The 15,927-nt window shown below is 46.8% G+C and overlaps 1 protein-coding gene across 4 annotated transcripts in view; it reads right to left on the bottom strand.

Annotated features, from left to right (window-relative positions):
- PPP2R5E (protein phosphatase 2 regulatory subunit B'epsilon) overlaps positions 1–859 on the bottom strand; it is a 147,647-nt gene extending 146,788 nt beyond the window's left edge. For 3 of the 4 annotated variants that reach the window (XM_068254269.1, XM_068254271.1, XM_068254270.1), the window contains exon 1: positions 489–859. The gene's annotated coding sequence lies outside the window, so the exon portion shown is untranslated. The remainder of the gene's footprint in view (positions 1–488) is intronic. The other variant, XM_068254268.1, reaches the window with a different exon arrangement.
- Between the last annotated feature and the right edge of the window lie 15,068 nt (positions 860–15,927).

Below are 15,927 nucleotides of genomic sequence, written 5' to 3'. Positions count from 1 at the left end.
CTTTAGTAACAAATAATGTTGTTTACTTTGTAGAACACTGTGGGATATGCCAATGCTATATACTGCATTATAATAACAGCAACTACTACCATCATAGGCCACACCATAGGCTCAATTACTTGCTCTTCCTGGATCAGAGGAAATTACCATTTTTAGCAGGATTACACTGGAAAGTGAAGGCACTATATCAATGCATCATAACAATGATGATAATAGCAATTTAGTACATTTACAGCAAGTAGTCAATTAAAAATGGAAAAACAATCTCTAATAACATCAGATGGCAGAAATGCTTATGTAGAGCTGATCTGTGTATATGGGAATTGTTGGAGGTAAGTGGGATTTCCCTTGCATAAAGACAGATGAGGGAGCCATGTAGAGAAAGAGGTGAGAGGGCAGGGAGGAAGGGGAAGGGCAGTGCCTATGCCCACCCATACACATAGGGTGATGATGGTGAGGAGGAGGGGAGGGAAGGGGACCTGGATTACCTTGGAGCTCTGGTTAGGGATTAGAGATGATGGTGCCGGGGCTCTCCCTTCCCTCTGGCTGGCTCAGATCACAGTGTAGGCCTCAGTGCACAGCGCTCCCCCAGCAGCAGCTTCTTCCTCCTCCGGGCTTAATCCTCCTGCTCGGCAATCCCTGACAATAAGAGTGACATTCCCTCAGCGGCCTGGGCTGTAGCTGTCCCCGGGCGGGGGGGCAGAGGCTGCTGTGTGTGTCGGCTGAGCACTGTCCCCCCTCTTGTCAGCTTCCTCCTCTCTATTGTCAATAGCACTGCTGGGCTGAGTCCATGGCACACACACAGAACACAAACACAACCTAGCTTGGCCGCCTCCGGGACACGCCCACCTCAGCGCTGACGAACGGCCAGGTTCAAAAGGCAGGGGAGTCGTGATTGGCTGCGGCGCGCAGCGACCGGAGGGCTTGGAGAAGGCGAGGGCCCGAGCCTAGCAGGTTAGTGTGAGCGCTCAGAGCGCTGGGGAAGGGGTGCTGGGATTGGTCGCTGCGGGAAGTGCCCGTATCGAAGAGGGGGGAAGGGCGGGAAGGGGCCGCTGCTGCTGTGCAGGAACGGGGGGAAGGGGCGGGCCTGGACAGGCATGGTCGGTAGTGGCTGTAGAGCAAGCCTGGGCAAGTGATTGGTGGGAGCCGGAGCCGTGGCTCATGGCAACCGTTCAAGTGCCAAGAACACAAGGAAACTGCTTGGCTATTGGGGCAGCTGGTTATCTTCTGCTCCAGTATATTTATACAATTGTTTGCATACTGTACTGTAGTACTATCTTATTACATAATACTCTACAGAATAAAATACAACTACACTGGATAACAACATTAACAGTTCATTCATATTACAACAGCAGCCAATGTTGTTAGTATACAAAACACCAGTCACAACATTAAAATCACTATAGCAAAGGGAATAATATTAATTATATTGATAAAATAGCACCAGTAGCTTTCCTTGTTATGTACAGATATATGCTTTTGGCAGCTCAATGGAGCAGCCCTTTTAAAACTAATGTTGAGCCTAAAATAAAACCTACTCACCTATAGACAGGTAAGGCTCTGGGTTCTATAGTGAATCCAGTGCAGGAGACTTCGGCGCACAGGGAGCAACTTTGGCGCCGTCAGACGGAGCAGTGCATTTCAGCGCTGCTAGATTTGGGCACAGCCGGCGCCGCCATAGACTAAATAGGAATTACTTGTATCAGGCTCTCAGTGAGTAACATCGGCTCCGTCAGAAGATGGAGCGAAGTTGCTTTTAAAACACTATAATTTGGCCTCCAGCAATCGCTGGAAGCCGAATTATTTCATTCCCCAACTATCCATGGCGGCCTGGAGGGGGAATAGTATTTAACACAGCCGGGACTTGTGCAGGATCAGCCATATACCGGCTGTATCCTGTGCCCAAGTCTCCTGCGCCGATTCCTCTCGTACGTCCTATAGAGTCTTCCCTCTCCTCTCACGGTTCCAGCAATGTCACCCCAGTTTGAATCCCCTGCTGCGGGAGGCTTCGGGAGCCGAGTGTTCCCAAAGACAGACCGCTCTGTACTGCGCATGCGTGTGTGAGAACAGGTGCTTGTGCATGCGCAGTACGGAGCAGCTGTCTTCGTGAGCACTTGGGCTCCTGAAGACTTCAAAAGCCTCTCGTGGTGGCACACAGCAGTATTCGACCGTTCGTTCGGATACTGCTTACCAGGTGACAGCGTTGGAATGTGGGGGTCGTGAGAGGAGCAGGAAGGCTCTATAGGGCCCAGAGCCTTCCCTCTTCATAGGTTGCCAGCAATAGCTGGAAGCCGAATTGTATCTTATCACACAGTCAATGGCGACCTGGAGGGGGAATAGTATTTAATGCCACTGGGACTTTTGCAGGAGCAGGGTGAGCAGTTTTTTCAGCTTTACCCTGTGCCCAAATTTCCTGGTGCCTTAATTGCATGTATTCGTACCTCACAGACATGTGCTTTCTTGGACTTGCGCCCTGCTTGTGGATGATCGAGAGAGTCCCTTCTTTTCAATGATACTGGTCTAGGGAACTGAGTAAAGATTTGTCCAGTTTACATTGGCAAAAAAATGTTCCTCCATGCCCACAAAACCTCTTCAAACGCTGCCATACAGAAACAAAGTTTTTTAAATTTCAAACCTCCTGATATATGACACCTGTCAAACTCATTAAAGTGTACCCGAGCTGAAGCTTGGGTACAAAATCACATACCTAAGAAGAGGGAAGTCTCTGGATCCTATTGAGTCTTCCCTTGCTGTCCTCTGGTCCTCCATTGCTGCTTGAGGACCCTCAAAAGATTACTGACAAGGGCTTGCCAGTAATCTGATCGGGACCATGCTGCTCTTCAAGCACGAGCGTGGCCGTACTGATGCGGCGTGAGCTGGAGCCCCTCTTTCTTGAAGAATAGCACGGCCCCGATCAGTTGCAGGATCTGCAAGCGGCAACGGAAGACCAGAGGACATTGGGATCCAGAGGCGTCTCTCTACTCCTTAGCTAAGTGTGTTTCTAACCAGAGCTGCGGCTCAGGTTTTCTTAAAAATCTATCACACCTCTCCCTGTTGCTGATGCAATTCCAATGTTGGCATTTTGCTCCATATATCATGGCAGTGTCCACTCATCAAATCATTTTGGGCAAAAATTCACTATAGTCAAGATAATTACAGGGTGTAGTCTGCCCTTTTCAGCTGGAAACCTACCTGCTCCATCTAGTGCCATTCTCCTCTAGCGCCTACAAAAAAGGCTGCCCCCCCTCCCCTTGACCAACGTAGCTGGAGCCCTCATCCCAGGCATATGGAAGTCCACCTCTGTTCCCTTGGTCAAACATTGAATCAATCACAGAAATTGTGGAAGTTATACTGACTCCCAAGAACAGAATTGCCTTCTTCCAAAAAATGTGGACAGACTGGTATTAATTTAAATATTTAGATTTATACACAATATATCAGACCTGACTTTTTATTGCTCTTTTTCGGTTTTCAATGAGCAGTTCTCCCTTCCCTACCCCGCCTTACCCTGCTCCCATCAGGCCCGCTTCTTGAGCTTTTATGTTTTCAATTACAGTATAGATTCCTGGGGTCTGCTTTGAATCTTTCTCACAACTATCCCTTGGTTGTGTACAATATGTTAATTTTGTCATTTGCTTGACTGGTATAACAGTTACTGTTGACTTGGCAGCTGATCTATAATCAGATTGAATAATTATTGAATCTGATGAAAATCTGTGACACCAAGAGGAGGCCCAATTGACATTTTGTCCATGAAGTGTATAAATCGCACATGCTGGAAAAACTTCCTTTGGGTGCTGCCCCCCATAATTTTTATGTCATTCCCCTCTGCCTCCCCCAGTGCCCATGCAGTCATACATTACCAGTCCACCGTCCATCCATGTCTTCAGTGTACTTCTTCATTTGCATCGTTACAGGCATTATAGCACGTGGGACACATGTATGATGGTAGCACAGCTGCCCCATGTGCTACACACCAGCAACCATGTGGGGGCGCAAATGCAGAACTACAACAAGGACAATGATGGACAGCAGACAGGTAAAGTTTAATTGCCCTGGGGGGGGGGGGGGGGGACATAAAACATTAGGGGAACAGTGACTGTCTGTGTCACAAGGCCGATTCCACAAGATTTCAAGGAGAAATTAATTAGGAATCTGACTGCAGTTTATGGCGGCCAACAGATCTCTCTCTGATTTAATCTGATCGGAAAGAGATCTGTTTCTTGGTCGATTGGCCACCAAAATTGAAGGATGTATGGTCACCTTTAATGGATCTTCTCTAATTTTTGCACCACTGCACTATATGTGAATCTTTGATCAGCATATGTATATTTGGTATACCAGTTGTTACTGATGTTGCCTTTTTTATATTGTTAATAAAATACTATTGAAACAGAAATAAAAGTGTTGGCTGAAGTTCAATTTGTTCTATTGTTATTACCAGCGTAGTGATGGTCATATCTAGGAGAACTCATGGAGAAGCATGTGATCTGTTTGATCATTTGCAAAGCTCTGATTTGCTGTGATCACATCCTGCTTTAGCACATGATCATAGCTAACAAATCAGAGTCTTACATATCTATCACCTGACCAAACTGATGACATGCTTCTCCGTGAGTTCTAGACACGACCATTGCTATCACCAGGCTGAGCATCTTTCTTCTTCCTTTAGTAGAACTGATGCCATGCACTGATGAGGATCAAACAATCTGAAACAGTCTGTATGCATGTTGGATTATTATGGCTCTGTACATATTAACAAGCTGACACATCATTGCATTCCAGCGGTTCTGGAGGTGTGTTTAGCTTCTAAGGGTACAATGGTTAATTTGCATATATTCAGCAGTGGTGCTCTGGGAGACATCTCGAGCTCACTCCAACCTGAATTATCGCAAATTCTTTCTGTTTTAGGCAAGCAAACTTTTGTAGAACTAAGTAGTTTTCCACTATCAACATTTTAAGATCCAATTCCAATCTCTTGCAGATCACAAAATCCTGGGCCATACAACACTGATGGAAATCACGCAGGAAAATCTCATTGAGTTCAGTGTGATTACAACACATCTTTACCCGATCACAAACGTCAGTCCTGCTGTAGTAATTGTGTATGTGCGGTCTTGTTTACAGCAGTAATAGCATGTCACCTGTTAGGTCACCCTGTAATCGCAGCATGACACCCCAATTGCAATTCCTAGTGGAAAACAACTCACATTCCTAGGGCTGTGGAGTCAGCACAAAAAAAAAAAAAAATCCTCAGTTTATGCAGTGGCATATCTATAGAGGTGCATTCATGCCTTGGGCGCCATGCCTGCACCCCTCTTCTCTCTACGTGTTGCAGCGGCCATCTCAACGACCCCAACATATTCACAGCAGCAGACTTTGGATCAGCGGCTACCAGAGGGCAGATGACCAGCCAGTGCAGTGATAGGAGGATCTCAAATGCAGGAAGTGATGTCATTAGTCACTTCCTGCATTCAAAATGTGCATCTGAGGGTTGCCACTGCATGTATGTTAGGGAGGTGGTCACTTTGCAACACGGAGGGGCGGGGCAATCAAGAACGGTGAACGGTCACCTGTGGCTACCTATACTATAGGTATTTACAGTATACTGGGAAACACACTTGTTTTAGTGGGGGGGGGGTGGTATTTTATTTATAGTGGGGGACACATTTGGCTTCCTATACTGGGGAGGGGCTATTTATACTGAGGGGATCTCATTTATATTTGGGACACATTCAGTTTCTTATACTGGGGGATTTCTATTTAGTGTGTGTGGTTGGGTGCTATTTATACCGCAGGACACATTTGGTTTCTTATATGAAGGGGGGGGGGGTGCTACCCTTTTTCCTTGAAAATAAGATATCCGCCGAAAGTAAGCCCTAACCGGAATTTCGCGCATGCATGAAATATAAGCCCTACCCCGAAAGTAAGCCTGAGTTGCAGTTAGGCAAAAACATATGGCAACTTGTATTTCTCCTGGTGCCGATGGTCTCACGGACAGGACCAAGGCTCCGTCATTGGGCCAATCGCTGAACTCCCTGCTACACAATGAGTGCAGCAATTGGCCCAATAACAGAGCCATGGTCCCGCCTATGAGATCATCGGCTCCTGTAGAAACACAAGTTGCCGTACTTCTTTCCCATAGGCTGAAGATCAGGGACTCAGCGGCAAACAGCTGGGGAGAAAAAGAGGATTAGGAGGACATCACAGACACGGGACAGCGCAACATGGAGCTAGGGGTAAGAGGAGGATGTGGGGGACATCGGGGGACACCAGAAGGACATAGGGTTACATGGGACACAGGAGTTTAGGGGATAGAGGAGGACACGGGTACAGAGAGGGGGACAGCAGAAGGACACTAAAGGTACAAGGGGGACACGAGCATACAAGAGGTGGATCCAGCAGAGGAAGAGGTGGCACAGTGGAGAAGGCAGGAGGACACACAGCACAAGAACTTGTGCATTCATACAAATATAGAAATAAGTAGAGTTGTCGCGTACCTCGAACTTGAACACGTGAAAAAGCTAACTTTCGAACCGCCATAGACTTCAATGGGCAGGCGAAGCTTCAAAACTACAAACATTAATAGTGGCTGTTAAAGTGATGGAAAAGATGTTTCAAGGGGTCTAACACCTATAGGGGGGCATGGCGGAGTGGGATACATGCCAAAAGTCCTGGGAAAAAAATCCATATTTTACGCACAGCAGGGTTTAAGGGCAGAAATCACATTTTATTGCTAAATTAGAGGCCTAAAGTGCTTTAAAACATCTTGCATGTGTATTCATCAATCAGGTAGTGTAATTAGTGTACTGCTTCACACTGACAGACTAAACTCACTGTGTAACGCACCGCAAACAGCTGTTTGTGTTGTGACGGCCATGCTGGACTGGTGCGCACCATGGCGAGAGTGCAGGCGATGGTGGTTTTCAAGCCCATATGGTCGGGCTGAGGTAGCTCAAGGACAGAACAACAGTTGTCCAGCTGATCGAATTTGGTCTGTCCACAATGACGCAACAACCTTATTATCTTCTTGGGTCAGGTGTGCCCCCCACCCCCAACACACTCATTTAGCCGGTCATTGCTTTATTGGGATACGCAAGCCCCTTCACTGCGGCAAGGTAACGATCACGAAGGAGAATTGACACATATACATGCCTTTTTGTTTTGTTGTTGCAGCCGCAGCACAGCCAGAAAAATTAGGCAGGCATGTACACACACCAGAAAAATCATTATAGCGGCCACTGCTAGCAGTGGCCTTAAAAATTCAGGAATCCACCTGGAGTCCTGGACGTTGTTGTTGGTGGTGGAGAAGGCAGTCAAGCTGCCTGCAGGCAGAGATGCTGTGTGTGGGGAGTGACTTAGTCTTCGGGCAGGCCTGACCGTGCTTTGCAGACCAAGCATCCATGGTCAGATGGACCCTTGACCCAACGCTGTGTGCCAGAGATGTCACTACTTGCCTTTCAACATCACGGTACAGTTTGGGTATCGCCTTTTTTGAGAAATAATTGTGTAATGGTATCTTACACTGCGGTGTGTGGCTTTGCTTTTGTGTGCTGCTTTTCCTCAGGAAGTCATCCCGTTGCAGTTTGTGCTTTGTAATCATGTGCCTTCGTAAGGTAGTTGTCCCTACGCGGGTCTTGGTCTTTCCACGGCTCAATTTTCGGTGGCAGAGAGTACAGATGTCATTGCTCTCATCTGAGCAGACACACATAAAATTTCCATACCGCTGAGCTCTGGGATGATGGCACTTTGGTGATGGCTGCCGACAGAGTAGGGTGCCAGAATCAGAGCAGGAGGAGGACGATATGTCACGCTGCCAGGGGGAAGATGAGGTGTTCTGTGTTAAATAGTCAACCACGTCCTGACAATATTGGGGGTTGATGGCACGTGCCTTCTTCTGAACACTGTACTTTGGTCGAGGGCCGCACAAAATCACGACAGCGCGACCTCGAACAGACCTGCCTCTGGCTCTGCCTCTTGTTTTATCTATATTGGGGGGAGGGGGTGAAGTAAATGGTATGTACTGACTTTACTAATACAATGTGCGGTGTCACAGGTGCAGTAAAAGGTATGCAGTGACTGCTGGTATATAATACAAAGTGTGGTCACAGGTGCAGTTACAGGTATGCACAGACTGGTATTACACAATACAATGTGCAGCTGGCACACACACAGGTCCAGTGAACAGTTATGCAGTGACTGGTATTATTTAACACTGTGTGCTGTCACACAGGTGCAGTGAACAGGTATGCACGGTCGGACTGGTATTACAACTGTGCAGCTGTCACACACAGGTGCAGTGAAAAGGAAGGTACTGAATGTGCTGGGCCTTGCACAGTATAGCAATTAGCAAGGGCCAGCTGCGACACACAGGGCTGTATAATGCAGGGTCAGTGGCACACAAAAAAAAAAAAACTTCACAAGAACATTAGCTCTGAAAAGAGTTCTTTTTGTGGTGCTTTTCAATAACAAATATCAGCTAGGAGCAAGCTACAAGAGCCTAACTAAGCTTTCCCTAATCGCTGCAGCAACTCTCTCCCTTCTCTCACTACTGCAGCAACACGGAGTGAGATAATGGCTGACACAGCTGCCTTATATAATGGGGAGGGGGGCTCCAGGAGGGAGTGCAGCCTGATTGGCTGTCATGTGTGTGCTGACTGTGATGTAGAGGGTCAAAGTTTAGTCCAATGATGTAGTATGGGGGCGGGTCGAACTCGCCATAAAGTTCGCGTTTCGACGCAAATGTGAACCATCTATGTTTGCTTGAATATGTTCGTGGCCGAACCGTTCGGGACAACTCTAAAAATAAGCCCTGGCACAACATTTGGAGCAAAAATTAAAACTGTCTTATTTTCGGGGGAAACACGGTAAATATACACTGGAGTTCTATTTATACTTGGGGACACCTTTAGCTTCCTGTACTGGGGGGGGGGGTGCTATTTATACTGGGGAGACACATTTGATTAATTATCTGGAGGCAGGTCACTACTTGATCGATTTTTTTTTTTTTTTTTTTTTTTTTTTTTTTTCCCCTTTCTTTTTTTTTATCTAGAGGCATGTGACTATGTGATCCTTCTTATCTGGAGGTATGACACTGCTTGATCCTTTTTATCTGGAGGCATGTGACTATGTGATCCTTCTTATCTGGAGGTATGACACTGCTTGATCCTTCTTATCTGGAGGTATGACACTGCTTGATCCTTTCATCTGGAGGCATGTCACTACTTGATCCTTTCATCTGGAGGCATGTGACTACTTGATCCTTTTTATCTGGAGGCATGTCAGTGTCACTACTTGATCCAGTGGCATGTGACCACTTGATTTTTTTTTTTTCTGGAAACGTGACTACTTAAAGGATGTCAGAGCTGAAAGCAATTGTAAAAAACAGGGGAAGTAGGCATGTATAGGAAGCAGTCCTCATGCCATCCGCTCCCACTGTTCTCCTGTTTCCCCCTCCTTTCTCACCTAAATGACCCCCGCAGTCTCTTCCAGGTTGGTGAGTCGTGCAGAAGTACGGAGGCGCTGGCCCACGTCCTAGATCACAGGCCTGTGGCTGGGAGCATTTTGCACATGACGTAGCTGTGACCAGTGCCTGCGCACTACTGCACGACTTGCGAGCAGTGTGGATGACGAATTCGAGTAAATCCGGCCACGGCAGTATTGAAATCCGGATATGCCGTGATTGTGATCCGGATTTAAAACGGAATTCCGAATTCAGCATGGCTTTTAGCCGTGATTGCATGTAGAATCCGTGATCACAGATTTGACTTTAACAATAATAGCAAAGCCCCCATACATGCTACAATCAAAGTGAGAAGTGGCTACAATGTAAAAAAATTCAAAAAAAAGCTTTTAGTTTTTGAGAAAATCGATTTTTAAAGTTTCAAATGAAAAAAAAAGTATGGGCTGGTTCAAACGGACGTCTGCGTGGCGTCGCGTTTGGGGGCGTTGCGGCGGCTGCGCGGTCAGGCTTTTAGTAGCCTTCGCGTCGCGTTCTGATGCGGTCGCATTTTTTTGTTCCCCTAGGGGAACATTAGCCATCGCGGTTGGCCACCCCCTGGAAGCTACATGTCGCTTCCAGGGGCAGCTCGAACGATCGCGAAAATCGGGACCCGAACGCCGCGATCGTGCAAAAGCTCGGTGTAAATGCTCCCATTCACTTGAATGGGAGCGTTTACCGCGACGTTCCGAACGCTTGCGGTAAACGCTCCGCAAGCGTCCGTCTGAACCAGCCCATATTTGTGATTAACAACCCGACGACTTTAGCTGTTAATAGCAAAGCCCCCTTACATGCTGGAAACACCAAATTTGCCAGATATGTTAAGTAGAACAGTGGGAACAAGGGGAAACCTTTTTTTCAAAAAGACCTTATAGTTTTTGAGAAAATCTGTTTTAAAGTTTCAAAGGAAGTATCAAAGGAAACAAGTATACATTTTAAGGAAACCATAGACGGCCAGACAGGAAAATGAAAAAGATTTTATACATACCTGGGGCTTCCTCCAGCCCCATCCGCATGGATCGCTCCCACGCCGCAGTCCTCCTCGCCAGTACCGCCCGTGCCTCTATCACCAGTACCGGGTCCCGTCACTTCCGCCGGATGCGGCCAGTTGTACGCATCCACAGGGACTCTTTACACATGTGCCTGTGCAGTACGGAGGGAGTGCACTGCACTTGCATTGACTGGCTGAAGTGATGGGACCCAGTACCGGCGATAAAGGCAGCGGAGGACGGCGGCGTGGGAGCGATCCATGCGGATGGTGCTGGAGCAAGCCCCAGGTGTATATAAATCTATTCATTTTGTCTCTGAGTCTCTTTAAATGCGGTAAATACATTAACTGTGATTTACCGCATTTAAATTTATATTTTTTCCTTTGAAACTTTTAAAATCGATTTTCTCAAAAACCATAAGGTCTTTTTGAAAAAAAATGTCCCTCTTGTTCCCACTGTTCTACTTAAAGGACTTCCGAGGCCAAATGTTCCCCCAAAAAATAAAAAAGTTAGATACCTGTATAACTTTGGTGGACACGGAGGACGCCGTCCGCGCCCTCCGTGCCGTTCCGCCGGGTCCCTGCCTCTCAATATCCCCCCGAATGGCTCCCGACCCCACGGCCAGGCTCTGCTGCCTGTATAAAGATGGCTGCCGGCGCTGGCCGCGGCTGCGCACTCCGCATGGCCGCTACTGCGGCTGCGCAGCACTAGGGCCAACCCCCCCGATCCACGCTACAGGAAACAGCCCGGGAAACGATCGGGCTGGAGATCGGACATGTCATAAATTATCTATCGAGTCATCTAAATGGGTCAAAATCGAGCCGTGTATTCCCAGCATAAGGGGGCTTTGCTATTAACCGCTAAAGTCAGAGGGTTTTCAGGTAATAATCACGACCGTGATCACCGCTAAATCCGTGATCACGAGCCGGATTTGGACCACGGTCATGGGTGCATTCGGAACTGAATCTGGGATCGAGAGGTGATCACAAATTTGGAATCTGACCTCATGATCAGGAAAAATAGCTCGTGACCACAGGTTACCTGTGATCACTAGACTGTGGAGAGCATCATTGCTCGTGAGTTAAGGGTTAACGTGCGGTATTCCCTCGGGGCTAGTAAGGGTAAAATGTGTGAGGAGGGGCTGCAGCTCATAGCCCCGCCTCACACGGAAGCGCTCCCCGGGCAGCACAGGGGGGATTTGGAGGGGAAAGGACCCTCGTTTAGCCGCGGGATAGCGGCGTTTTAGCAGGGGCACACATGCCCCTGCTATATATAAGGAAAAAAGCCATTTTAATTATGGCTTCAGACTCTCTTTAAGGTTTATGAAGGGAGAATAAACTGTGCACTTATCCTGCAGTTTAGTCTCCCATTTGGCAGCCACTGAACACCTTCTGGCTACAATTAGATGCAGCCGAATGGCAGTGTTTGTAACCCCTGTTGACTACCTTATGTAGCCCTTATTCAGTATGTGCAGGACTGTCCTCCTCAGCAGGCCATCCTTCTCATAGGCAGCCCCTTATTCTGTATGGGCAGGAGTGTCCTCCTCAGAAGTCCATCCTTCTCATAGGCAGCCCCTATCACCTGTGCAGCAGTCCTTTCATATGCAGCACCCTCCCCCACCCCTTTCTCTGTGTACTCAGCCCTTGTGCAGCATGCCCTGAAGGCCATAGTCTTTAGACCCATACCCACCACAAGACAAACAACCGATCAAACGATGTTCGGCGATTACACGCGATAATCGTTTGCTTTGAATGACCGTCATGACAGAACGAATCGTGGACGGTCATTCCGATCTCCATTGACCCCCGCGCTAATTACTGTGATTGTTCAACATCAACATCTTGTGCATGTTGTTTGCTCCTGCAGGACCTGATTGCGGAAGATGGATCGGGAAACAATCTTTTAACACCACATATACCCCGATTCTTCGTCTGCGGTCTTTGTGGTGAGTATTTAGTATTAGTCCCTTTTCCAGATATCTGGCTCTGACTTCAGTGTGCAATTTCTCTGCTGTGTACACAGATGTTTTTTTTTATTCCTTACTGCATCATTATGCATTTTAAAATCCTATTGTAGCACATTTTTGCAGATTAGGCGATGTGTGCATGCATAATTTTTCCATTAATACGGTTTCTGATCAGATTTTTTTTTTTTGGTTTGTTTGTTTTTTTTCCTTCCTGATAAATGGTGTCTGGACGTCGTCCTGAATGGGGATTTCACACCTCAGTATTTAAGGGATGTATAAATATTGCATTCAAATGCTTAATTAACGTCTGCGCAAACAGCCACGTTCTCACCCTACAGTTCACCAAGTTATTATTTGTAGTGTAAGAACTACCTACATTTTATATAGTGGAATTAAAGGGAGTCTGAAGCCTAAATTAATAAAAAAAATACAGATAATCACCTAAGAAGAGGGAAGGCTCTGGGTCCTATAGAGCCTTTCCCTTTCTCTCCCGCCATTCCTGCACTGGCTCCCCCTTTAGCTGTCTCCGATCAATCAGAGTCTGCTGTCTTCCACTGCGGGTGGGCTTCAGGAGTACTCGGGCTCCTGCAGACGGGCCGCTCCATACTGCGGACAGCTGTCTCGTGCATGCGCAGTATAGAGCTTGAATGCTCCCGAAGACTGCCAAAGCCTCCCACGTCGGGAGATTTGAAGGGAGGAGCCTGCAGGTGAACAAGAAGATGAGGAGAGGAATTGAAAGGCTCTATAGGACACAGAGCCTTCCCTTTACTTAGGTAAGTATCTGGTTTTTTTTACAGAAATATAAAAAGCTCTACCAAAACAGTATTGCCCTGCTATAACAGATGGTAATTGCATGTGATTCTCTTTCTCCATATCTGAAATACAACCCCAATAATGCTAGACCTTTTCAGTATTGGTTTATTGAACTTGCATCTTTTTACAAAGCTGGATATTAATAATGTGCATAACTTCACCCATACCCCCAACTTTTTGAGATAAGAAAGAGGGACACTTAAGTCACGCCCCTGCCACACCCCTAACCACGCCCCCACCACAACCCAATCACACCCTAACCACGCCCCCAGCACACCCATAGTCACACATACTATAAAGATTTCAAAAGAAAAATATGTTTTATCATTCCAACCACACTGGTCCTTTTTTTATCATGGTCCATTTTTCTTCATATTAACATTTGAAAATAAGAAATATATCAATTTAAATTTAAAGGATGGGAATAACATTTAGGCTGGTTTCACAGTGGGACGTTACAGGCGCACGTTAGAGCAGCCTGTAGCGCAGCCCACCGCACAGTAATGAAAAATCAATAGGGCTGTTCACAGTGCGGACGTTGCGTTACATTGTAACGCTGCGTCACAAGACAACGTACTGCATGCAGTACTTTGGACGCGGCTGAGCCGCGTTAGACTGCTTGCACATGCTCAGTAATGTTGGGGAGGAGCGGAGAGCGGCCAGGCACATGGCTAATTAATATGCACTGCACGTTATGACGTGCAGTGTTTACTTCCTGGAGCAGCCGCTCTGTGCGGCGATTGGCCGGCGGGACCACGTGATGCCGCATGCGCACAAGAGTGCGCATCACGGCATCACTGACGCCAGAGTGAGCTGCACAACGCGGCTCACTCTGACGTTCAGATCCAGCACCACCAGGCGTTGAGTTAGGGGGACGTTATGCAACCTTAACGCCCCCTCTAACGCAACGTCCTGGTGTGAAATTAGCCTTATAGTCAATAAAATACATTTTTCAGCAGAAAAATACATACAGTGCTGCCCATAATTATTCATACCCCTGGCAAATTTCGACTTAAAGCTACTTTTATTCAACCAGCAAGTCATTTTTTTTATGGGAAATGACATAGGTGTCTCCAAAAAGATAATAAGACGATGTACAAAAGCCATTATTGTGGGGAAAAAAAAACATTTCTCAGTTTTTATTTAAATTTGGGCAAAAAGACACTATCCTAAAGGTGTGTACACACGCACTACGGAAGCCAACGACGGGTTCATCAGACCCTCCCGCTGGGCGGTTTTTCAGCCGACAGTAGTGCGTGTGTACGCACTGTTGGTCCGCCGACAGTGTGTACACACACACACACTACTGTCGGCTGAAAGTCCGCCCAGTGGGAGGGTCTGATGGACCCATCGTTGGCTTTCGTAGTGCGTGTGTACGCACCTTTAAAACAGGCATTCTTGATCTGGCGAGCAGTTTTTAAGATTTTCCCTAAATCCTCTTTAGAATACCACACCCCTCTTTGGCACAACCCTTCTTTTCCTGAACTAACAAAACTTGGAAATACTAGTATAGGTGGTCTGATAAAGGTATTTTATATTTGGGTCAAGTATTGCACGCCTCTAATATCATTCCTTTTTCCATCTTACAGACTAAGTTTTCTCTGTTACCCATTCATTACTTTATGTACATTTAACTATGTCATGCTTTGCAGACCCAATTTCCAAATGGTTTACCTTTAGGGCCCTTTTCCACTAGCAATCGCTAGCGTTCACGCTGAACGATAGCGATTGCTGAATCGCAATTACCGGCGATTCCTCGACGTTCGCGGCCGCGATTTTGCTATGCTATGCACTGCATAGCAAAATTGCGGCAATTATCGCTCCGCCGCGAGTTCGCGTTCCCGGCAAAAACGAATCGCGGTAGTGGAAATGACCTACCGCGATTCCTATGTTAAAAAGCAAACCGTAGCGATTGTAAAATCGCTAGCAGTTTGCGTTTTTGCGATTCAGCCAGCGCAAACGCGCTGGTGGAAAAGGGCCCTTAGGGCTCGTTTCCAATATCGGGAATCCGCATGCGTCCAATGCATGCGGATTCGCACATGGTATACAAGTGGATGGGCCTGTTTCCACTGTTGCGTTGGTGATGTGCGTTTTTTTGAGCGGTGAAAAAACGCACAAAAGAGCCAACGAATTCGCCTGAGAGTGGAATGCATGCGAATCGCATGCAATGTATTTAATAGGGAAATCGCATGCGTTTTTACGGGTTTTTTTACGCGATTACGCGTGCGATTCCGCATAGGAACCAATGTAAATTAACACAGGCAGTGACATGGTTAAAAATGCATATAGCCTAACCTATGCGAAATCGCGTAAAATAATGCGTAAAAAACGCACCTGCATGCGATTTCATCAGCGGTGGAATCCAGGCGATTCCGCACCGCAATAGTGGAAACGAGCCCTCAACCGGAGTTTCCCAGATTATGGAAGAATTAAAAAATGGCCCTCGTAAACATCATATTGGAATAAATATACCAAATTTTATTAGAACCACACACTCTACCCATAACAGAAAAAGCTATGTCAAAATGGTCAACTCTTGGTGTGCAACTTGATGAGGAGGAATGGGATGATTGCATATCCTCTCCTAAACGTGTCTCCCATTGCCTAAAAGACAGGCTTACACAATTATATACTTTGCATCAGAGTTACCTTACCCC

Source organism: Hyperolius riggenbachi, chromosome 9 (assembly GCF_040937935.1).
Source record: "Hyperolius riggenbachi isolate aHypRig1 chromosome 9, aHypRig1.pri, whole genome shotgun sequence".
NCBI lineage: Eukaryota > Metazoa > Chordata > Amphibia > Anura > Hyperoliidae > Hyperolius > Hyperolius riggenbachi.
This window is presented reverse-complemented; position numbering and strand designations above follow the sequence as displayed.